Source organism: Oryctolagus cuniculus, chromosome 7 (genome assembly GCF_051225735.1).
Source record: "Oryctolagus cuniculus isolate XC-2025 breed Fujian yellow rabbit chromosome 7, ASM5122573v1, whole genome shotgun sequence".
In the NCBI taxonomy this organism is placed as follows: domain Eukaryota; kingdom Metazoa; phylum Chordata; class Mammalia; order Lagomorpha; family Leporidae; genus Oryctolagus; species Oryctolagus cuniculus.
Genome location: NC_142873.1, coordinates 48962182 through 48985223, shown reverse-complemented (window position 1 = coordinate 48985223; position 23042 = coordinate 48962182). Strand labels below are relative to the sequence as shown.

Genomic DNA, 23042 nt, shown 5'->3' with positions numbered 1-23042 from the left:
CCGGAGCCGGCCACGTCAAAGAAGGAAATTTGGACGTGCTCTTTGTCACAACTGGAGGGGAAATACCCACAACGGTGAACTGCTGCCTCACAGGGACCTGGGAAAGGATCTTCCACCAATGAAATAATGTGGTTTAGCCGTTCTCCCAGGAGAGCTATTTCAAATACCAGTGGGACTTTTCTTTCTCTTTCTTTCTCTCTCTCTCTTTCTTTCTTTCTTTTTTTTTTTTATTAACACCAAACCAGATTGAGCATTGAATGAGTTCACAATAAAAAGCATAATAAAAAGCCATGGTCCAGACTGGCTTGTCTCTACTCTCTGTATCCTAGTTTTTATGGGAACAATAAATTATTGCACTACAGTACACATGGCAAATTATTGCACTACGATACAGCACTTTTTAAAAAGAAGTAATTAGTGCGGTATGTTTAATTTTGATAAATGCAGTCAGCATCTAGCTCAAGTTACAGAAGATTACTATGATTCAAGAAAGGTGTGTGGAGCCCCTTTCCAAGCCATTCCTTCCCTCTCTCTCTCTTAGGTAATCACTAATCTGAGTCTTATCACCAGAACTCACAATTGCCTATTTTTGAATTCATGTCAACGACTGTACAAGGGCACTTCAAGAAGATTGTGGAAAATGGCTGTCAAAGGTAAGTTTCCTTGGCTGTAATTTTTTTTTGAAATCCATTCGGATGAGCAGTCTTCACCAAGTACACCCAAAAATATCATATCATGAAAAAAATGCTTGGATTTCAAAAATGTTTCACCAAAATGAATGTTTTAATTCCATTTTCTATGAAATTTTTGAATCACCCTTGTGTACTTTTTTGTATGTGGCTTCTCCCCACTCTCAGGTAATGATGCCCATTATGTTTATGAGATATATCCAAGTTATGTGTATCATTTCTAAATTTTGGTCCCAAAGTTTCCTGAGCTTTTGATGGAAGAACAAGTAGGAAAGTCACTGAACCCCATATGGAATGCTGGTCTTCCATGGCTGAAATAAATATCTTCCTAGGGATTTGTTTCTTAAACTCCAAATATTGCTCTGAATTAATTCAAAACTCACTTTTTAGTTAAGTTTTCTGCCAGTACCATGTATTCAAAGCAATCTAGATCAGTTTTCTATTCAGTGTAGACATGCATAGCATGTCTGTACTATAATTTATCTAGCTAGCCCATAAATGTAGCCATCTAACCCCCCCGCCCCAAGCTTGCAAAATGAGTGAGCAATAGTAAAATGGTTGTATCCATGCAGGTATCATTATGGAATCGGAGCAATTATTTCTCTGGGGCAAGCATTTAAGTGTGAGTCCTACGGTTTTCTTTCCGGAAAAAGAACACGTCTGTTTCCGCCTGGTTTCGAACCGGGGACCTTTCGCGTGTTAGGCGAACGTGATTACCACTACACTACGGAAACCACCATTGGGTTCTACGACAAAATGTACCCTAGAAAATGATTTCTATGCCATATCTCAGTATAGCAAACTGAACTACATTTCTAGATTAGAATAAAATGAGCTCCAAGAAAATACCAACAACCCCCAAGATAAGGAGCCAGCGACGTCCAAAGAGACCCGCGACTCCACCTTAGGCGCCTGGAGCCTGAGCTGGCGGTGGAATCGGGCGTCTCCCGCCGCGTTTCCAGGGGCAGAACCGCCCGCCGGGGGCGTTCTTCGCTGACTGTCCAGTCCCAGAAGCTGAATGAAGGAGCCGCGAGTCAGGTGCCGCCGAGCCATGGGCGCGTCCCTCACGGCCCTCGTGGTCTTCTTCTTGGCTCCGGCCGGGCCGTCGGTGCTCCTGGCTCTACGCAGATGGCAGCGCTGGGGTCCAGCGGTGGCTGCGGGGGCCCCCTCTTCCCGCCCTCCCCGACCCGGCGGGGCCTCACCTGCGCGCTGTCCCTCGCGGCCCTTTCGCCCCGACTTCTGCAGGTCTTCCACCCGACAAAGGCGCCAAAGCCATGGGCCGCGGTTTCAATCTGACCCTTGCGTCAAAAGCTCAGGGTGTGGTTAGCACAGGTTCCGTGTTGGGGCAGTTGGTTGTCTTCTATGCCTGAAACTCTCCTGAAGGGCAGAAGTCCTCTGGACCCTGGCTTGGCTAGGTCACACAGCTCTGTGGTATGCACATCAGCACAGGCTCTCTCTTGACTTGCTGGATGCCCATTCTGTCCCCCCCCCCCCTTTTTGCCTCTCAGATTTAACTCACCCACAGGAGAGAGCTGAAAACTTAGTGGAATTATCTTTCTTAAAGGATCTGAAGTTGCTGGGGACTGAACAAAACAGGCAGACTCCTGGAAGAATGGAGCAGCTGTTCCAGCTTCACAGATGTGGCTGAGAGCAAAGCTCGGTTGTCTGCTCATTTCAAGTTGCTGGACAAGGTCGAGGCCACCACAGCAGCTGGGAAGACAAGGGGGCTGGAGGAAATCTCAGAGAGGAAAAAGCCAGGAAGGCAGTTCCAGGCATGTGTGGAGCTTCTGCGAGTTTGGGTGGCTCCAGGCAGTCCTGCTACAGCTAAAGGGACCCAGAGAGACCTCAGCTGCCATCTGCTGAAGGGGAGATGGGCACAAGCACGTGGGCCTCTCCTACCCATGGGGAGACTGGGTTGAGCCAGGTTTTGGCCTGACCCAGCCCCAGGTGTTGTGCACATTTAAGGAGTGAATTATTGGATAGGGGTCCTCTCTCTATGCCTCTTATTTTCTCTCTGTCTCATTTTCTCTCATCCAAGGCCCTTCCCACACCAGGGTGTGGGGGAAGTGTCTTCCTGGTGCCTCTCTGAATCAGCCTGCTAGCCTAGAGGTCTGGTAAGCCTGGGGCTTCCTGTGTTTCAAATATGTCCAGCTTTATGTTGGATTGCCAAAGACAAGTCAGTGGACAGGAAAAGTTCATCTTTAGAAAAAGAAATCCAACAGCCCTGCTCCCAGCTTCTGCTGCAGGTGAGTTAGCCAGACCCCCACCAGCTCCTCCTCAGCCTCAATTTACCCTCCATGCTGCTCCTCGAAAGAAAACAAAGGTCTTTGCCAGGCCCCGGGATGAGAGCCGTAGCTCACACATGCACATTCACAGACTAGTTACTGCAAAGAGAAGACATTTGCAGGAAAATTCTCCTATATCCACTTCATAGGAGTGTGGGGGAACAGGGAGAGCCCTACAGTGTGAGAACCACCATGGTCCTTGGTCAATAACAAGACTGTCAGAAGATCATGGTGACAAGGGGCTAATGAATAAACCCACATGACCCAGAGGTGAAAAACCCGAGCTGGACACCAACATGGTTCTGCTACGTCACAGATTGTCAGGGAAGGCGGAGGGAGGGCTTCCACCTGGAGGAAGCTGGACAAGTTCTACAGGGTGAGCGTGACTTTGGCTGGGACAGGAACACGCTTTGCCTGGTGAGACTTGTCAATGTTCTTGTACAGTTAGAGGGTGGAGGTGGGGGAAAGAAGTGAGCAGAAGCAGAAAAAGGGAAATTGCCAAGCAAAGAGCAAGGCATAGATCTTGGCTGATGCCCTGTGCCCAGGGTAAGCAACATTCTGCAAAGTTATTTCTCCTTAGGGCATTCCAGGGATATCTTCAGGAAATAACCAAAAATTCTTTAATGAAAAGTGAAAAAATGCTCATTTCTCATTCCTTAGGTGTTTCCAGTCAACCAGTCTTCTTAGGGAAGGATTTTGGGTTTGCTTTTGATTTGCTTCATCTGTTGCAGGGGAGGCAAATGCAAACCCAGAAGCTATTCCCTAAAGGTTTGGTTTTCTTGCTGTTGGGTTCTCTTTGGGAGAAGAAGACCTACAAGCTCTCTGTGTAGTTTCTTCTTGAGAAGACTCATTGAAGGCAAAGATTTTCAAGTTGTGATCCTGCTCCAGTCTCACATTGTGAAATCAAGACTGTAAGCACTTACTACTGAGATTGTACTGAAATAATAGGGCTGGTTGCTTCTAGCAAAGGTTCTTGTTTCTTTGATTTTTTTTTTTAAAGATTTGCTTATTTTATTTGTGAGGTAGAGCTACAGGGGTGGGGTGGAGGAGAGAGAGACCATGAAAGAGTTGTTCCATGGCCTGGCTCACTCCACAAATGGCCACAAAGGCCTGAGCTGGTCCAGTCTGAAGCCAGGAGCCAGGAGTTTCCTCTGGGTTGGCCATGTGGGTGCTGGGGCCCAAGTAATTGGCCATCTTCCACTGCCTTCCCAGGCATATCAGCAGGTAGCTGGACTAGACGTGCAGTTGCCCACGGTCAAAGCTGCCTTCATATGAGATGTGGGCCCACAACACCAGCCCCTGCGTTTTTACTCAGTTTACTGTCCATGCTACAGGTCACAGAGAATTGTGTGCTTCTCACTACATTTTGAGGACAGAGGTCTAGGAGAAAGTCTGCTCTATATTTTTCTCTTCTCTTTTCCCCCTGCTGTGCAAATATCATCACTGAAAGAGGAAGAATTCTATCAATGTCTCTTGTTAGGCCTCTTCTATGAAGAAGGTTCACGCTTGGGATACTTCTAGATTGGTGACCTGAGCACATTCACATTCCTTGTCATCTCTAGCCAAAGGCTAGAAGCCCCTGGGTACTTTGAAAACTACTAATGCTCCAAACCCACCTGAAGCCACTTCAAACTGAGATTGCTAGGAACAGAAACCAGTCATTCGTGGTGGTTATAGGCTCTCCACGTGATTACAACATGATAGCACGATTAGAAGCTACTGCATACACCTGGTCTAATTCCCACCCTTCTCTGATTCCTTGTCTCTCCCATGATGGGTGTCTTGCCCATGCAAGCAGAACATCTTCAGTCTTCCTCTGCACAGTCTCACATGTGTCACTCTCTGTCATAATTGGACCTTCTGTGGCAAGGATTTATCCATTTCTATGTAGATCTTTAAAAGGTGGCCCCTGCGTTCCCTTTTCCCCAAGCCTTATTCACTACAAAATCAACTAGCTGGGCTTTCAGATACCTGCACCTGTCAATCATAGGTAAATGCTCTGCACAGGGTTCCTGGGTGCTGTAGGATTGGCAGAAACTCCCAGGGACTTCCAGCTCTCTGAGCCATCAGGCAAAATGACTCCAGTAAGCTGACAATTCTCCCCCTCATTAGGGACTTTGGGAACAAAAACAAACTATGGGCCTGAGAGAGCAAAAGAAAGCCTAGGTGCTGGAGGCGTCTACCTAATGGATCTCATGCAGAGCTGGATACTGAGGTGGGCTTGCAACAGCAGGAGTTCAGGAAATGCTGTATCTGGTGCACAAGGGACAGGCTGAAGATAGTTTGAGACTTTTAAATATTTCCACTAAGCTAAAGATATTTTTGTGTTTTGTTTTTCTCCTCAGTCAGAGTCTAGTACAATGAGGAGATAGGGTATTATAATTTGAATCCAGTAAATTTGTATTTTATCAAAGACCAACATGTATCATCCTTGCTTCATCTTTTAGCACATTTTTTTCAGCAGTTTGAAAAAAAGTATTTTGCTCATTTCTTTCTGAAAGACTACTGACTCCTGAGGCGGTGGGGTGAAGGCCGTGCGGCTGTCCCTGCGGCTGCCCGACCTCCCAACGCACCGCGCGGCTCCCGCTCGCCTCTCCGTGGAGTCCCGGGCGCTGGAGCGCAACAGCGTCGCTCTGCAACGCCGGCGGCAGCCCGGGACACGCGGGCCGGGGAAGGGGCAATCCCTGTGCTGCTGAGCGTGGAGTCTTTGTGGTGCAATCGGTTAGCGCGCTCGGCTGTTAACCGAAAGGTTGGTGGTTCGAGCCCACCCAGGGACGGCTGCCCTCACTTTTAACCCACTTGCTAAATCAGTCAAATACCCTCATTTCTGACACCATCAGAGGCCCCCTTCCCCTGCATCGCCAACTGGGCACCAAATGTTAGGGAAAGAGGCACAGAAGTGAGAGGAGGCAGCCAGACCCAATTTGTTCAGAGAAAAGAAATCCCAGAGGTCGCTTGGTCGACCAGCTCCCTGCATATACGGGATGGACCACGTGGCAGAAGGCCCGATCCCCAGTGGCTGGACCTTTTGAAGGAGGACTGGGGCTGGGGGTGGGAGTAGTGAACAGCAAGCAAAGGGGATTCAAGGAATTGGGCGAGGCTTTGGGAACCTGGAAAAGAATGCAGGATGGGAAAAGAATGCAGGATGGGGCCTGCACCGCGCCTCACTAGGCTAATCCTCTGGGTTCTAGTCCTGGTTGGGGCGCCGGATTCTGTCCCGGTTGCCCCTCTTCCAGGCCAGCTCTCTGCTATGGCCAGGGACTGCAGTGGAGGATGGCCCAAGTGCTTGGGCCCTCTACCCCATGGGAGACCAGGAGAAGTACCTGGATCCTGCCATTGGATCAGCGCCGTGCGCCGGCTTCAGCGGCCACCGGAGGGTGAACCAACGGCAGAGGAAGACCTTTCTCTCTGTCTCTCTCTCTCTCACTGTCCACTCTGCCTGTCAAAACAAACAAACAAACAAAAAAAAACAAACCAAAACAAAAAAAAAAGAATGCAGGGTGGAATATGAAGGCAATACGGTGTGAGAGCCAATGGAGGTGCCAGGGCAAGAAATACATACCAAAGTTTCTCTCTTTTGGGCAGTGAGGGAGAATGGCTGAGCCTTTATGTCCTTGTTCCATCAGTTGCGCCATGTGGCCACCTGGTTCCAGACATGGCGGCGGGGGTGGTGGGGCGAGGGGGCGGGGGCTACCGCCTAGGATGCTGTCCGGGTTATAGATCACACCATAGATAAGATTGCGCCATTTTACTAACAGACTGTAGGGCATTGCGGAAAGTTCAGAGTTGCCCTCTATGCACTAAACGTCAACCCTTTGAAAGTCACCCACTAAGCTCCTCAGATGCAACTTCCCCGAGGGGTTTTGTCAGACTCGTGCGGTCTTGTGTCTGCCTTTTCGGAATGGAGCAGGCGCAGCAATGAACTAAGCCCCGGTGAGGTGAGGAGACGCCCATGAGGAGATGGCAGTGTCCCGCCCCGTGTGTAAGACTGGCCCGGTCCTCTCTGCTGGGGCAGAGAGGTGGAATTCGACTGAAAACCGTCTTTCTAGCACCAAGTGGGGCTAACACAAACGACAAAACGCGGTAAGCGTGGCTGATGGGCAGTCTCCAGGAGGCTCTCGCTGGGTGCACAACTATGGCTGCTTTGTGCTACTTCACGAACCACCTAAGGTCCCTAGGCACGACCCGAGGCCGGAAGCAGGCTAGGAGAAGGGCGCGACCCCCGAGGACCCTGAGGGGCGGCGCCCATGCAGATGAGGTCGCGCGGGGGCTGCTGCTCCGGCACCGGCTGCAGAACCACGCACGAGTCCCACGCTGTGGAAATCCTCCTGGCCTGTTGCGGGACACTCGCTGGGATCTGCGGATCTGCGCAAGGAGAGCCTGAGGAGGAGAGGAAGTCACCGCGTGTGTACACAGCGAGCTGTGCGCAGCTGTGCTGGGGTGGAAGGGTCGGAGGTCATACTGACCTGGCAGGGGAGACACCGTGATCAGGCAGGGGGTCCCCCAGGGCGAGGCTCGGCCATTGCACTGCGGCTGTGCTGGTCCCTGTGATTTCCTGAAGTGTGGGAAACTCGAGTGTAGAATTTGTGGTAGTGGGGGCCTCTGTGTGTGCCATCCCCTGTTTGTTTTTTTTGTTTTTGTTTTTGTTTTTTCCTTTGTGGTACATATTCCAAGCTTTTTAAGGTGCATCAAAAGTTGTCAAAACAAACAAACAAACAACGCCTGGAATACTTCTATACCAGCACAAAGTCCTACAATAATTACTCTCAGGTTCAGTCCAGCTTCTCTTCTCATGCTTCCTGAACCCCCTGTTGCGTCCCAGCCCAGTTTCTTCTCCCTGTCAGTGATTGCTGCCCTGAGCTCCTCCACCTGGCCACACCAGTAGTCTCAGTGTCTACTTCAGCAGAGAGAGCAGGAGAGCAGCGGAGTGCCTGAGCTGGGCACTGGCTTTGAGGACATGTCCCAAGTTTTAAGCCGTTACTGCCTGTTCATTAGGTTATCCTATTAGGGGCGCCCATGGGACAGGGCTTTCACATACTGTATGTTGACTGGCTTGGGGCTCATGAAGATAGCGGGGGTCTCCTGGAGACAGCCAGTCTCTTTAGGGGCTCAGTCCCCTCCTCTGCTAGCTCTGGGTGGAAGACTGTAACTATCTTGAAGGTGTGATTTAAAAAGCCAAGGGTCACACAAGACAGCCAGGATCCCCTTAGAGCCAGTCTGACTCTCCCCAGGGGCTCAGTGCCTTCCCCTGCCTCCTCTGGGTGAAAGAGTGCACCCACCCTGGAGGTGTGATTTAAAGCCCCAGGATCACACATGCAGCACAAGCAGCTATCAGTAGGGGAGATGCCGGTTGGTCTGGAGACAACTTTTCCAGCCACAGCTGGCAGCCTGCCTGTGAAGGAGGTTCTAGCTACACCTGAGGGGCCCACAGACCCCAGCCCCGCTGGACAGCCTCAGGTTTCAGCCTTACAACCTAAGACTTCTACATCAGTGGAAGCCAAAGTTATGGGGTAGAAGCCATTGCTCACTCGTGAATAGTTGGGGTGGCAGTCACAGGAGACACTCCCATCTGCACCACTGCATTCTCCAACCAGGGTGAGTGGCACCAGTATTGGTTGCCATTCAGTGTATGCTCAGGGGAAGTCCCCTGAGGCTTCAAAGTGTCACCCGCTTTGCCCAAGCTGCCTTCTCCACTCCTGCCCCGAGTGGCAAATTCTCTACGAAGCAGATAAAACCTGAGTCCCAAACACGCCCTGTGCACAGTCTCTTGGCAAGAACAGTCGCCAACCTTTCTGCTTCCAATAAAGGAACCTGTCTGTTGAGGTTGGTTTCCATCTCGTTTTTCCGTCTCTCCTTTCTGGGAGTCAAAAAGGCCAACACCCCAAGCTATTCCAGACCTAACAACCACAATCTGATATTTAAAATGCTATATAGCTTTTTTCTCTGAATTGTAAATTTTCCCCCTACTGTGGCCCCATTTTTAATAAAGATAATCCCAGTGACAAACTTAGGTTTGGGACAGTGAGTTACAAAAGATGCCAAAGTCCCAGGGGCGATATTATGGCGTCTTTGTTTCTGAAGGCTGGCGGCTGCATGGGGCATGTGTTCTCCAAACCATGCAGCCCCGACTGAGCTCAGGGGTAAGCCTGTAAAGGCAAAAACCACAGCTAGTTGGAAATGAATTACAGAACTTGTGTTTTAGCCAAGCAGATGTTACAGAAGCTAGAGAAGTAGGATCCGCTTATCTCAGGGGCATCTCACACATTTCCTGACCTTATGTAACCAAGCCTTACAGATAACATTCTTACAAGATCAGTTTTTCAATAGATGGCAGTCATGTGCCTGGTTAGGGAAAATAGAGGATACCAAGAAAAGGACAAAAAGGAGTGACTCTGGTCAGGCCATGGCTCACTGGCACTTCAACTAGGTCTAGTTTAATGCATGGTCTGGTTATTGAGCGCAGCTAGGATAGCAGTTGGCTATATAAGCTCCTTCTAAGCTGGCCTTGCTGGGACTTTTAATGAGGAGTCTTCTTTAAATGCCTCTCTATGGTGGGAAGACACAGACAGGTCTGGCTGTGCAAGTCGGCCTTCAACGTCTCTCCTGTTGGCTGAGTTCCTCTCTTCCTGTCGTCCTCACAATGGTTGTATTGGTCCTGGGCCTTCCTGTCACCAGGCTGGGAACCTGTGAGACCCGCGCCAAGGGCAGGGTTCTTCCAGGGGCTTTCTTGGTCCAATCAAGTCAACTTCCGTTCTTCAAAACTGGCCAAGCCTGGGCCCGTGAGCTTTTCTGAATACGACATTCTAGCCAAAGACCAGGTCGAGAAACAGTATTTCCAGTGAGTCTTCTCACAAAGAGAACACATATCTGCTGACACAGCAACAACGATTTTGGGGCCGCTTGCATTGCCGGCGTCCATATGGGTGCTGGTCTAGGTGCCCTCTGCTCCATTTATGATCCAGGTCTCTACTTGTGGCCTGCGAATAGCAGGGGAAGATTGCCCAAGTACGTGGGCCCAGCCGCCTAGGTCGCAACCCATTTGAAGCAGCTATGCCGCCATCGTTCCACTCGGGAGAGGAAGGCGCTGACGCGGGCAGGAAGTGGGATGGGCGAAGGGCGCTGCCTGAAAAACGCAGAGGGGACAGCGACCATGCAGCTGGGGCCAGCGGGGTCAGCTGCTCAGGCTCTGGGTAAGGAAGTACGCCCAAGTCCCGGGCGACAAAAAGGTCACATCACAGCCTGTTTCAGGAAACTCGCTGGGATCTGAGGATCAGTGCAAGGAGAGCCCAGGAAGCAGGAGGAACTCACTGTGTGTGTGCACAGAGAGTTGTGTGAGGCTGTGCTGGGACAGAAGGGGCGGAATTCATACTTACCTGGCAGGGGAGACACCATGATCACGCAGGTGGTTCTGTAGGTAGGAAGTCACATATGAGCTTATGTGTGTGTGACAAAGGCCTAAAGAGTTGACATGTAGGTCCAGCATATGCATCTCAAAGTCATCCCAATAACCTGCCAGGGGCAGCCCAGTATTTGCATCCTGCCCTGCTCCCTCTACCCAGTAACCTGCCAGGTGGGGGTCCCCGCCCCTTCTGCCTGATCACCTTCCAGGTGCAGCCCAGTATGTGCACTTCAAACATCCTAGGGATCTTCCAGAGGGTCCTGCCCATCCTTCCTCTAAGCAGGGCAATGGCAGCCAGGCTTCCTGCTGTTTCTGAGAACTTCAGAAGCAAAACTCAGATAGGAACTTTTCGCATTTACATCCAAAAAGTCCTTTGTTCCAGGAAGAGCAGAGGCAGCAAGGCAAGGCCCATCCCCTTCAGAGCCCCTGGCCTCAACCCTCTGCCTGGCAGCTGAGCCACCCGCCTGGCCTGCCCAGGTGTACTCTCTCCACTCAACCATGTAACCTCACTCTCCCCCAGTCTGAGGGACTGACTGGGCACTCTCTCTCAGGGTCTGTCTGGAGAGGTGCCCATCCATTCTTACTTTGGCCCTGTCCTAATAAACCTTGCTGTTTTGCTTTCTGCTTACTCTCTGTCTCACGCCTGATTTCTTGCTTGGGCCCAGACAAGAACCCTGCCAATCTCTGGTAACCGTGCTCCCAGGGCGAGGCTCGTCCATTTCACTGCGGCAGTGCTAACCCCTGCGACTTCCCCATATGGGGGAAACTCCACTGCAGAATGTGTGGTAGTGGGGACGGTGTGCTCGCTCTCCCCTGATTTTTCTCCAGTTCAAAGAGTAGATGCTCCTCAGGCTTATCAAAGCAGGTGTAATGCATGGAGATAAATCGGGTCTCCCCGCGGCGCCCGCGTGGGTCGGGGAGGGAGGGACGGGACGGGCACAGCTGTCACTCAGCTCTTGGAGGGCGCGCTGGTGGTTCTGCTGCTGGGCGCGGGGTGGGCGGGGCGCCTGCGGTGGCGTCCCGGACGGGGCGGGGCTATGTAGATAGAGCAACGCAACGCAGGGGCTGCTGGTCCGGGACCTGCTGTAGATTCACGACCGCTTTCCCGTGCTGTGGGAGAAAGCACGGGACCGCTGGCGGCACATACGTGCGCTGTGCGTGCGTGAGGGCGAAGAGGGCCCGGGGCGGGGGAGGTTGAGGGGCGCAAAGTGAGCGCGTGTGAAGAGTGCGGGGCGTGTGAGGCTGTGCTGGGGTGGAGCGTTTGGTCCTCATACTTACCTGGCAGGGGAGACACCATGATCAGGCAGGTGGTTTTCCCAGGGCGAGGCTCTCCCATTGCACTGCGGGAGTGCTGACCCCTGCGATTTCCCCACATGCGGGAAACTCGACTGCAGAATTTGTGGTAGTGGGGCACTGCGTTCGCGCTCTGCCCTGGCTGTGCTTTGTTGAACAGTAGATGGTTATTACCTTGCAGTAGTACTGACTGTGTCGTCGGTGAGGAAGTACTTGCAACTTTGCTGGGTTCCACAACCCTACTTACTGCATCTACACTGATAATTTTCATGCAGTCTCATTCACTGTTACATTTCTTCCTCCTTGGATCTACTCCCTCTGGACTCATAGAGCCACCACTCACACTTTCTCTCCACGTAAACTGGCACAAGCTTGCGGTTCTACTCATTGTATTTTCACTTTCTCATAGCTCACTGTGTTCTTTGTACTTTTCCCTCTAGGGCTTGCTGCAATTTGCATCTCATTTGCAGCCCAGAGCCATGATCCCTGGTGGTGCCAGGTCCTGAAGAGGAGCAGTAGGCCCCTCTAAGACAATTATTCAGGGGACATCCTTACAGGTTTTACAGGAAAATGCAAATAAACCGCCTCAAACGAGGAAAGAAGGGCTGCTTCTCATGTAACAGGAAGCTCAGTGCTGGTTAGGGTTTCAAAATCTACAGCCTCACCACATTCTCTTCCTATGATCCCACAGGAACATCCCATAGGAGCCACTGCCTCCTGCTTTTGTATACACTTTCAAGACAGTGAGCCTCAACCGATCCAGAAACCACAACTACTTTTTATGGATTGGCCTCCTACCCCAAAACTTACCCTGCTTAATACAATCTCTCTCATCTCTTATCTGTAACCACTGTAAATTCAATATAAACAATTTATAGGTTTTCCTTCTCTAAATTTTTTTTTTTTTTTACAAAAATGGTTCTGAGTCCAGTGGACTTATTTCCAACGATCAGCCTTAATCCTGGGGGCTGGGGAATTTGTCCAAGGACCCAGTCCTTTTCTTGCTAAGGCTCAAAGAATCCTTGGTCTCAAGTGTTTTGGTCCAACAGTATCACTACAAATATGCTAAAAGTAGAACAATAGCACCATCTCATAAAGACTTAAATCAGTGTACTTTAGCAAACTGGATCTTTGCTACCATAGTGCTTTCTTGTGTACACACACACACACACACACACACACACTGCTCCTTCCTACTCACATATCAGATCAGGCATTTGCACTGACCTGATTATTCAACAACAACAAAAAAAGACATGACTTGAGCCATCTTGTAGTCCTCAATTTCCTGTCCCTTTTGCCTCCCTAGCTTTCTGCTTCTCCTCCTCAGATTCTTACTTATTCTTGTCCTCCTGGAGGGTGTCCTCTTTCAAGTCCGTGGCCTTGTCTATCAGGGCACAGGGGAAAAACTGAGAACTGTGCTAATATGGACAGTATTACTGCTGATTGAAATCAACTCAAATAATTGAACTGATCGTCTCTCTCAGGGTGTGTTGTGGTAAACTCCTTAGAAAAGTTCATCTTGAACATTTAGTTTTCCTCCAAAGAGAAATCTGAAGTGACAACTTCCAGAGGATGTAGAGTAAGCTCAAAACTGAAGCTCTGGCATTCACCAGGGATGAGGTGAAATAGCAGTAAAAGTTGCTGGGAGCCAGCTTCTAAGTGTGTAAAACAACCAAAGGGAAGTGATGTCTCTGTTGAGTTTGCAGATGGAGTTTACAAAAGATGGCTTGCTGCCTTTCTTTCCTTTTTAGAGATTTATTTATTTATTTATTTGAAAGTCAGCAATACAAAAGGAGAGGGATCTTCCATCCACTGGTTCACTCCCTAATGGCGACAACAGCCAGGGCTGGGCCAAGCCAAAGCCAGGAGCCAGAAGCCAGGAGCTTCTTCCAGGTCTCCCATGGGTTCACAGGGGCCAAAGCACTGGGTCATCTTGTGCTGTTTTTCCCAGGCCATTAGCAGAGAGTGGAGCAGCCAGGATGGGTCAGGCACCCTTATGGGATGCCAACATTGCAGACGCTTTATCAGTTAAGCCACAACTCATTCTTGAGAGAGATAAGGAACAGTTATAGGAGGGCAGTTGGCCTGCCAGTCTAGCCTTGAAATCATTTAACTACACGATGTTCCCATGATCCCAAAAATGTGTACTGTGACACGATTTCCCTCTTCATGTCCCCAGTGTCTGAAGTCTCCCCAGGTTTACAGATCTAAAGGAGTTTGGAAGAGCAGAGGATAAAAAGATGTAAGCCAAGGTTCTAGCAAGTTTCAGAGCATGACAAGAAGACTTCTTGGTGCAAGGTGTCCAGCGCGTAACAAATCTTCCCAGGCAGATGAATCAATCAATTCACAGGCTTGTATTGGGGTTCCAATCCCGGGCAAGGTTCCCTGGTCCCAACAGAGCAACAGACTGGGGGCCGGAGAAGTCGCGCATCAGAGATGGGGAGGTCTCCTTTCATAGATTCAGGGCATGGGGGTTAAAGGTTGAGGTGGGTCTGATCCTCATTGGTTGACCTTTAGGCACTCTCAGGGACCTTGACAAGGACTTCCCCCACCCCCAGAAGTACAGGTAGGAACCTTCCATTCCCGGAAGTATAGGCCTTCCTTCCATGTGGATCCCAAAGCTACCATCCCGACCTTTTGATGATAGGAAAGGGGGTGACGAAGAGTCTCTCTGGCTACTTCCTGCTGACTAGGGACGTCATCTACAGGGGCCCGCTGCGGATATCTTGGGGCTCCGCTGGGACAGGCATGTATGGATGGAGAAGCATCTGGTTGAGCGCCTGGTTGCTGAAGGCCTTGGTTCATTCCATTATCAGCTGCTGTAAACACTTAAACAGACACTGCAGAATACAAGTCAGGGTGAGAATAGCAACCAATGATACTAAGAGTGGCATTAACAAAGTAATGAGAGGATTTCATAAAGGAGAGGAAATGAGGGGGGGGGGTCTCTGGACCCTTGTGAGGATTGTTTGATGGACATGGTTTAAATCTGATCCCCGCTGAGATCGGGAGAAAGGCCACTCAACTTTTGCAGGTAGAGGGGTTTGTCTGTAGAGAAATTCTGAATAATCATATGACATTAAGTGGAGGAGAGGACCATCAGTATACACATGTTGGGAGTAGAGCCATTGATGTTAGAGTAGAGGTTATGATTACAAAGGAATGAGACCCGAGTGGGCTAGACAGGGTCTAGAACAAAGGACAGAGTCGTTATTAGAGGACTCAAGAAAGGTGCTGGCAAAGCCACAACTCAGTTTGCTGATTGAGAGGCAAATAGAACCTGACAGAAGGGGCTTGATAAAAATCTGGTGGGCTTTAGGCCTTATAAGTTAAGAGGCCCGGATCTGTCTGTCTCTTCACATGGGGTACATCCTAAGGGAGGTGTGAAGCTCCTTGGGGAAGGCACCCTGTTGACTTCCATTACCTACCTGGCCTGGGAGGAGAGCTGGCCAAGTGAAGGCAGGTGGCATCTCTAACAGGAAACTTACAGTTCTGCCTGCAATGTTGCTGACGCTACTTGGCCATCTCTTCTTAGCAGTGGTGTTCACCTTGGAAGCTGGGCTGAGTGAAGCGCTTTTCAGCTTAGAGCCAATAAGATCTGTGGCTCGGACCTGAAGTCCTTCAACTCCAGGGCAGGTCCATTTCCAGTGATCCAACTCTTGGCTGGCAGAGCTGCCAGGGCTCTTCCTAAGCTGACTTCTGCTGAGGCCCAGGCTTATCACATTGAAAGCCACAGCAGTGGACTGGCCTGTTGGGACTCCTAGAGGGCAGATCACTGTACAGAACAGCTATTCATAGGCCTGCCACCTATCTTTCCATTTCTGATGCCTGGCTTTCTTTCCCTCCTGGTTTTTGTTAAAGCAGACCAGAGGATGCAAGTCCAGGGGCTTCTCAATCCCATCTCTAATCTAAAAATCAAATTGTGCACCTTGGAGAGTCCTTCAGAATAGAATTAGTTTCCTGCCCTATTCTTTCTTCAAAATAACTCTTTCCTTTTAACCTTCCTTACCAAATGCACACTTCTGTACTTGTGATGTTTTCCATCTGCCAATTTCCTTGATCTACATTTCTAAATAACCTGTTAAAAATGTCAGATTAAGATGAAGGTAACACATCAAATTTCAGCCTGAGTTTCTCCAAGCAATGTTGAACTCTTTTCATAGACAGTTTATAAACTAACCTAAACTTTTTTTATAGAATACAACATGCTGAGTATACAAAAGTTTACATTTAGACACATTTATCTCATTTGCCTTTATCCAATTTAAATTGGCAGTTACACCTAAATGACTTAAGATGCTGATATTAAATATTGCTATCTGAATTCAAGTAAAGTTAAAATTGCATTCATCTAGAACAAGTACTAATTACCCATTTTTGTTTCATTGAGTACTGATTACCCGGAAACCTGTTAAAATAAATTCAAAAGAAGTTTAGCAAGTTACAAAGCGATATTTTCAAAGGTAGTGTTCTTCCTAGATTCAAAGAGAAATTCCTTCAAGCTCAGTGTCTTTTTACAGTTACAGTTGCATTTTTCCTAAGAACACCTTAGGCCCATGGTGTCATATTCAGTTGGCCACGTGGGGCTTAGGCACTTGACCTAAAACCCAGCAGACCAAAGGGGTGGGGTGAAGGAGGGAACAAAGAGGGAGAAGGCGAGTGTGAGAGAGAAGAGAGGAGAAGAGCTAGTGAGGAAAGAGAGAGATGAGAGGAGAGAGTGAGCAGGAGAGAAGAGAAAGGAGACCAGAGGAGGAGGCTAGAGAGCCATCTGGGGAGTGAACCAGCGGATGGAAGACTTTCTCTCTCTCTGTTTGTCTCTCTACATCTCTCTGTAACGCTGCCTTTCAAAAGATTTATTTTTATTTATTTTGAAAGGCAGAGTTACAGAGAGGCAGAGGCAGAGAGAGGGTTCACTCCCCAGATGGCCCCAATGGCCGGAGCTGCACCAAGCTGAAGCCAAGAGCCTCCTTTAGGTCTCCCATGTGGGTATAGAGGCCCAAGCACTTGGACCATCTTCGACTGCTTTCCCAGGCCATAGCAGATAATGGGATTGGAAGTGGAGCAGCCAGGACTTGAACCAGTGCCCATATGGGATACTAGCACTGCAGGCAGCGACTTTACCAGCTATGCCACAGCACTGCCCCCCCCCCCACACACACACCTTTAAACATGTGAACTCAGAAATTGGTGGCATAACCCTATGGGAATCAAAGCCTTCTTTTGAATCTTTTCAGGTAGATTCCCTGCATTGTTGGATTTTGCTGCCATCCCACCAATGATCACATCCTCTTTGCCAGTATCATCTAAAGCAGATAACAAAAAGCCCTAGTGGCTAGAGTGTTGGTAGACATTAAAAAAATATTTTTATTTGCACTGGAAATGAAAAGTGAAATTTGTCCTCAAAGTTATTTTCTTATATGGTCAGAATTGGATTCTTAGGCAGTTTTGGTGTGCTCAAAGTCCATTTCAAACTCTTGCTTGGTTCAGTAAACTTAGATCTATTCCATGAGGTTTTTTTTTTTTTTAGTCCAAGGATGCAAAATCTATTGCTCATAATTATTGCATCATCAAGCACAACCCTTCAGTAAAGAGTACATAGAAGTCTGTGAGAAAAAATAGATTGTACAATTTCAAATTGGGAAATGTGGGATCCCAAAGCCAAGAGTGGGGCTTCCAAGGGACCCTAAGCCGGGACCCATCCAGAGCTGCAAGCTCCTTGCCTGAGGAATCAAGGATGCTTCCCAGGACTTTTTTTTTTTTTTTTTTTTTTTAGTTTGGAAATGCTGTTGACCTTTGTAGATTAGAAAGTGTTGTTAGTTGAAGATGGCAGATGTCAGGTTTTCTGAGGCAAATCCCAATGCCCTCTCCCTGCCTGGTTTCCGTAGTGAAATGGTTATCATGTTCCCCTCACACGTGAAAGGTCCCCAGTTCGAAACCGGGCGGAAACAAAGGAGCGGTTTTTGCAGGACCTGTCAGGCATTTTATCCTGGTCTGGGAGCAACAAACCGAAAACCCGCCAATCCTGTAGCACAGGTGTTGGTGTTACTTACTTGATGTCTATCACCTTCAGTTTGGTTCACTGGACCCCAAGTCACCAGGATGAGGGCATTTGGATGTGGGGCCTGGGAGAGGTAATTAGACTTAGAAGAGGAATAAGATGCTGGTCTGCAAGCCAGGAAGAGTGCCCTGCCAAGGAACCGAATCAGCTGGCACTCTGCTAGTGGCAGCCCGCATTAAAATAGCTCACTAAGGGATTCAATGACAGGACTCTGCAAAGTTCATCATCTCCTTAGTTTCTTAGGTCAAATAGTTCGTTGTCCTTAAATGTGAGTGCTGGCAGGCCGGCGCCGCGGCTCACTAGGCTAATCCTCCGCCTTGTGGCGCCGGCACACCGGGTTCTAGTCCCGGTCGGGGCACCGGATTCTGTCCCGGTTGCCCCTCTTCAAGGCCAGCTCTCTGCTGTGGCAGGGAGTACAATGGAGGATGGCCCAAGTGCTTGGGCCCTGCACCCCATGGGAGACCAGGAGAAGTACCTGGCTCCTGCCATCGGATCAGCGCGGTGTGCTGGTCCCAGCGCGCCAGCCGCGGCGGCCATTGGAGGGTGAACCTTTTTCTCTGTCTCTCTCTCTCACTGTCCACTCTGCCTGTCAAAAAAAGAAAAATGTGAGTGCTGGCAAGAGATACTAGAATGATGAGCAAGTGGGAAGCAAGAGGCAGATAAGGTGCTAATGACTTAACTGATGAAAACAGGGATACTACACGGATTCAGGCTGCAGTTGTGTCCAGATTTCAGATGTGGACGGTTCACACAGGGTCCAGTGTGGAAGTGGATGGCATGGAATAGACTGGCTGAAGGGAAGCCAATTTTTCATCTGCTTTTATTAGTGGAAGTAAGAGATGATAGGTGGAAAGTAGTTCAAAAAGTGGCAGTAAGCTTGTATTCAATAAACTTATGCCCTTTTTACATTAAACTGGAAGCAATTTACGTTGTGAGAATGAGAAAGTGCATCCAAAGAATACAGTAAGATTTGGCTTGGGAGTAAGCCAATGTACTCAGCAGGGGTACACATAGATTGTAGTGACCAATTCAAGCCCTCAGGTGATACCCTGCTCTTCAGGAGGTGCTGTTCTTGGGTCTGATCATAGAGTATTGCTGTGCGGAGTGATGTCGTGACGCTGACAGGGAACTGTCTGCTGTGTTAAGCATTAGCATTTGACCTGATGCAGAGATTTAGCAGAGACTCTAAGATGCATGCAACATTGACCTGAGAATTGAGGGTTGAGAGTAGGAAGTGCAGGTTTGTGAGAATAAATATAGATGTTGTTGGCATATAGAGGTGGTATTTGAAGGTGTATTGGCCATACCTGGTGTGTGTCTTGGGTGATGGACAGAGGACAAATAAAACCAAGGCTATGCAAGCTCAAAGTGAAGGTTGATTCCCTTGCTGAGCCCTAAGTTCTGACCCAGCGTGGACCTTGCATGGCCTCTCAGTGAGAGAAGCACGATCCCCTGTCACGGCTCCTGTCCTCCAAAGCCGTCAGGACTCCCAGACCTGACTTGGGGAACAACAACTCTCCAGGTTCTTCTCCTCATCTTCCTTTCCCCGGGGAGAACTGGGTACAGAACTCTCAACTATTTGAACTTCATCAAAAGACCAATATGTTAACATTTCAACCATCAACATTTCTTTAAAATTAAAGATCTCTGCGACTGAGATCCCAGTAGAAGGAATGGGCCATCAAAGAAGGAGGTATCTTTCTCTAAAGGGAGGAGAGAACTTCCACTTTGACTATGATCTTGTCTACATAAGATCAAAGTCAGCGACCTCAAGAGGCTTCCATAGCCTTGGAAACTCATGACTAGAGCCTAGGGAGATTTCTGACGCCATAAGCAAGAGTGTCAAGTTGTTAAGTCAACAACAGGAGTCACTGTGTACTTACTCCTCATGTGGGATCTCTGTCCTTAATGTGTTGTCCAATGTGAATTGATGCTACAACTAGTACTCAAACAGTATTTTACACTTTATGTTCTGTGTGGGTGCAAACTGATGAAATCTCTATTTAATATATAAAAATCGATCTTCTGAATATAAAGTTAATTGAAAATGAATCTTGATGTGAATGGAATGGGAAAGGGAGCGGGAGATGGGAGGGGTGCGGGTGGGAGGGAAGTTATGGCGGGAGGGGAAGCCATTGTAATCCATAAACTGTACTGTGGAAAATTATATTTACTAAATAAAAGTTTAAAAAAAATAGCCAGGTCCTTACATAGCTGATAAATTAAAGCATACTAATTGAGGAAATTGGATATTCCCAAAGAAATCAACATTGACCTCAAGAGTTGTTGATCTTTTTATATCACACATTCCTGTACATGCTTTAAACATCATATAAAATAGACACCATGTTTTTATCATAAGATTGGTTATTACTTTTACAAAAAAACCATACATCCTACAAAGTACAATTCCATGAAGCAAAATTGACTTCTTCATTTCTCTATGTTGATTCTGTCCTTTGGTTTCCTTTCTTTTGCGTCTGCTGCTGCTACTTTCTCCTCTGATCAGAACTTTACTTACCTACCCCTACCAGTTAGGTCACCTTCTAAGAACCACTAAGGCAACACTTGGAAGCTGGCCGTTGGAGACAGCAGTAGAAACAAGCAACCTGAATGAATTTCTGATGTTTCACTATGGAGAGCTGTCATAGAGTTGGAAAGAACCTTTTTTGAGTTGCTTCAGGTAAAGTTAGACATTTTGATATTGATAGTTTTGTGAAAGTCTTCTATTAAAATACTTCTGTGTGGGTGCGTTTGTTAGCTTTGACTCAACACTACAATAAACCTCTTTTGCAAAAATGGCTGTTTTTGGGGATACTCTCAGGAGTGACCACTTTGACTGCAGTAGTGGTAGGTGCATTGGTGGTTCAGTGGTAGAATTCTCGCCTCCCACGCGAGAGACCCGGGTTCGATTCCCGGCCAATGCAGCTTTGCTCTTTTTGGAATCTTTACACTTCTCTGTGAAATTGCACTGCATAGGCTGGTGCTAGGACCCTTGTCTAGGTGATCCTGAACTGATGACAAGAGTCCATGAAGCAGCAACACAATCTTAGTAGGATCTCAAATTACTGCACAAAATAAGAGCGTAGGAGAGTTTTTGCAGTTTGGAATGTTGGTTCTTGGAGCCACTGCCACTACCACCTAGGCTCCTGGACGGTCCAGGGGCATCAATCATTCCAGAATCAAATGTCACTAAGTCCCTGGGATTGCACAGAAAACTGCATTGGGTCCCCCACTCTGACAACTGACATAGGTCAGGCAAGAAATTGTGATGTAGGAGGCAGGTCTGTAGGGTCTGTCGGAGAGCAGGGTCACACAGGTTTACTGCTAGACAACCCAAGGGAACAGTCACAGAATCTTTGCAAAGCGTCTTGAGAGGCTGCTCTTCACTCCTGATGTTGAAAGTCCTTCTGAAGAGCCCCGATTTCCATCCTAAAGGTTTCAGTGCAGCCCACAGACTGAGACCATGTGCCCAGATTGCACTAGGGATTTTCAAAAACTTGATTCTTGTTTGAATTTCTTTTTCTGAAGATGAACTTTTCCTGTCCAGTGACGACTTTGCAATCCAACATAAAGCTGGACATCTTTGAAACACAGGAAGCCCCAGGCTTACCAGACCTCTAGGCTAGCAGGCTGATTCAGGTAAGCACCAGGAAGACACTTCCCCCAATCCCTGGTGTGGGAGGGGCCTTGGATGAGAGTGCACTGCAGAAGGTGATCTCCATGTGCTGGTTCAGTGAATGCTGACGTCCATCAGCGACAAACATAAGGCAGAGCCCCAGAGTTTCCATGCTGGGCGTCAGCCGGCTCTTCTCAGACTCCTGTTAAATTTTCCTGCACACTTTCAAAAGCTCATTTTACTGCACTGTAGTGAGTTTGAGCCACATAGTTGTGTAGCCTGGGGTATGTTGCTTGTGGGACTAGTCAAGTGGCAGGGGCCTGAGTGGGAATTGGAGATGACAACAGCAGGCCCAGAGGGAGAGTTGGGAAGAGCATGGGAGCATAAAACGACCCTTCCCTGACCGGGAATCGAACCCGGGCCGCGGCGGTGAAAGCGCCGAATCCTAGCCACTAGACCGCCAGGGACACACAGCAAGCAGTGTCTGGTCTGTTTCCATAGCAGCAGCGGCTGCGTTGGACACGCGCGTCGGAGAAGAACTAATCCATGTTACCACACCTGCGCCTCGTCCCGCCTTCAGGGAAGCCCTGGGAGGCCGGCCCCTGCAGATTCCCGCCAAAGGGCGAACCGCACCGGATGCACCAGGAGCCCCTCCCCGCAGGCCGCCTGGCGTCCCAGCTGAGCTCAGAAACCACGCAGCCTTGGGGAGCAGACAGCGGGCCTCCGGGGAGGTGTGTACAGGCGACAGGACACCCGGGGGTGGCCGGCGGGAGGGAGACCCGAAGGCGCCCCGGGTACAAGGAGCTGAGTTGAGCCGCTACGAGCTCCGACGACAACACCCACAGAAGCAGGGACACAGACGCCCGAGGGAATCTCTCCCAAGCAAGGGCCTTGAGATCCACAAAGACCACCACGAGCCCGTCCCCAAAACCCTGCCGCCCCTGAGTGTTTCCATCTCAGCTGGAGCTCGGTCCCCATCCTCCCCACGCTCAGAACAATCCCAAACACGAGGGCTCTGACGCCGGGGCGTTCCTCGACTCCACATCTAACCCGCCAGGAGCGCGTGTGTTCCTGTGGCTCGAGGACGGGCCTTGCTGTCACCCGCTCCTTCCTCCTGGTGACGGAGTTCAAGTAAGCGGCGCGGACCAAGGCGAGCAGACCCATGTCCCTCGCGCCTCCTGGCAATGGCACTGGGCTGTCCTTGCGCGCCTTCGTCGGCTCTGTCCTCCGCTTCAGCCTCTGCCAGGCCTGCTCAGGGCCCAGGGACCGTGGCGGGTACCCGGCAGCTCCCGGGGCGGCCCACGGAGGAGCTCCAGCGATTCTTCGGGGACGTGCGGGGACGTGGCGTGGCGCAGGCGTGCGGGGCCGCAGGGAGTGCGGGATCCCCAGAGGCTGGCGCCCGTGCTGCTCCCGCAGGAGAGCGGACACTGCCCCCTCTGTCCCGCAGGACCCTAACGTGTTCGTGGAAACGCGGGGTTTCTCATTCCGTGTGGATGGGGGAAATGACCGAAGGCGGCGGGAAGGGGACGAGAAAGGCACCACATTGTCTCATGAAGATACCAGGGCACAGGCTTCATCTGCATGGCTCTCAGGGAAATATTTTAGCAGGTACTACTGCGGTTGGTTTCCGTAGTGTAGTGGTTATCACTTTCGCCTCACACGCGAAAGGTCCCCGGTTCGAAGCTGGGCGGAAACA

The 23042-nt window shown here is 49.5% G+C and overlaps 7 non-coding genes across 7 annotated transcripts; 5 read left to right on the top strand and 2 right to left on the bottom strand.

Annotated features, from left to right (window-relative positions):
• Positions 1-1350: 1350 nt before the first annotated feature.
• On the bottom strand, positions 1351-1423 carry TRNAV-AAC (transfer RNA valine (anticodon AAC)). The gene has a single exon. It is a non-coding gene; the product is annotated as a tRNA-Val (tRNA).
• A 4254-nt stretch (positions 1424-5677) lies between these two features.
• On the top strand, positions 5678-5751 carry TRNAN-GUU (transfer RNA asparagine (anticodon GUU)). Its single transcript has one exon. It is a non-coding gene; the product is annotated as a tRNA-Asn (tRNA).
• Positions 5752-7432: 1681 nt separating this feature from the next.
• On the top strand, positions 7433-7595 carry LOC127493888 (U1 spliceosomal RNA). Its single transcript, XR_007924425.3, has one exon. It is a non-coding gene; the product is annotated as a U1 spliceosomal RNA (small nuclear RNA).
• Positions 7596-11643: 4048 nt separating this feature from the next.
• On the top strand, positions 11644-11807 carry LOC138850766 (U1 spliceosomal RNA). Its single transcript, XR_011390945.1, has one exon. It is a non-coding gene; the product is annotated as a U1 spliceosomal RNA (small nuclear RNA).
• Positions 11808-20583: 8776 nt separating this feature from the next.
• Positions 20584-20654, top strand: TRNAG-CCC (transfer RNA glycine (anticodon CCC)). Its single transcript has one exon. It is a non-coding gene; the product is annotated as a tRNA-Gly (tRNA).
• A 1087-nt stretch (positions 20655-21741) lies between these two features.
• Positions 21742-21813, bottom strand: TRNAE-UUC (transfer RNA glutamic acid (anticodon UUC)). Its single transcript has one exon. It is a non-coding gene; the product is annotated as a tRNA-Glu (tRNA).
• Positions 21814-22969: 1156 nt separating this feature from the next.
• TRNAV-CAC (transfer RNA valine (anticodon CAC)) lies at positions 22970-23042 on the top strand. Its single transcript has one exon. It is a non-coding gene; the product is annotated as a tRNA-Val (tRNA).